At 43.9% G+C, this 1,154-nt stretch overlaps 1 non-coding gene across 1 annotated transcript; it reads left to right on the forward strand.

The window, feature by feature from the left end:
* The first annotated feature begins 621 nt into the window (after positions 1-621).
* LOC128352660 (U6 spliceosomal RNA) lies at positions 622-730 on the forward strand. Its single transcript, XR_008320559.1, has one exon. It is a non-coding gene; the product is annotated as a U6 spliceosomal RNA (small nuclear RNA).
* The last annotated feature ends 424 nt before the right edge of the window (positions 731-1,154 follow it).

The following is a 1,154-nucleotide window of genomic DNA, read 5'->3' on the forward strand; positions in this document are numbered from 1 at the left end:
TGTGTGTGTGTGTGTGTGTGTGTGTGTGTGTGTGTTTCAGCTCAATATTTATTTCACAACCCTCTTTTGGACTGAACATACACTCCCTGCATTCTAAGTGATTTGTTTTCAGAACAGGGAATATGTATTCAAAGCACTTCCACCACCACACTTTGAAACATATGTCTGTTTTCAACTTGAGCCTAGGGTCCCCAGGCTTCCAGGACTGGCCTGGGGTCTCCACGAACTGGTATCAATCTCCAGATGACCACGGAAAGGAAACTTGGAGATTCCAATGGCTTCATATTGTGGAAAATGTTGGGGGTGGGGGAAATATTGGGAAAACATCTACAGGAATAGCTTTATTCAGGGCTGGTGAAGCTGGCAAACTCTACTTGTAGGGACATCATTAGCAGGTGGCCCATGGGGGTATGGGACCCCAAGGAATTTCTCAGAGCCCTGAATCTCCCTCTTCCATGACTTCCCTCCTCCATGACCTCTTCCAGAAAGAAAGTGCAGCTGTGGAACCACCTGCACAGAGCATGTCAGGGAAAGCTCCTAGCATACATGATACATGATATATATATTCTTTCCTACACTCATATGGGATATTCTTTCCTTAGAATAACATCTATGCACATTGTGCACTCACGTCAATGACCCATATAATAAAACTGGAACACTATAGAGAAGATGAGCATGGCCCCTGCTCAAGAATGTCACACAAATCCGTGAAGCGTTCTATATTGTGGGACTGTAGCTCAGTGGTAGAGCACCTGCTTTGCATGCAGAAGGTCAACAGTTCAATTCCTGGCACCTCCAGATAGGGCTGGGGGAAACTCCTGCCTGAAAGCCTGCTCTCAGTCAGAGTAGACAATACTGGGTTACATGGACAAAATGGTTTGACTCCATATACAGCAGCTTTCTACATACATGGAATTGTCAGCTTAACATGTACATGAATACTGTATGTGAAACTGTCACCATAGATGACATTGGGTTAAATGGAGAAATGGCCTGACTGTATAAGGTTGCTTCCTGTGTACATGAAATTGCCTTAATTTGCATTGCAGTTTTTCCATTACTGCCAATATTAGGAGCCTGATATCTTGTAAGTGCTCATTTTGATGGGCAAGAGACCCATAACCTGGTTCAGAATAAGTCATTACAATGCT

This window comes from Hemicordylus capensis, chromosome 3 (assembly GCF_027244095.1).
Source record: "Hemicordylus capensis ecotype Gifberg chromosome 3, rHemCap1.1.pri, whole genome shotgun sequence".
In the NCBI taxonomy this organism is placed as follows: Eukaryota; Metazoa; Chordata; class Lepidosauria; order Squamata; family Cordylidae; genus Hemicordylus; species Hemicordylus capensis.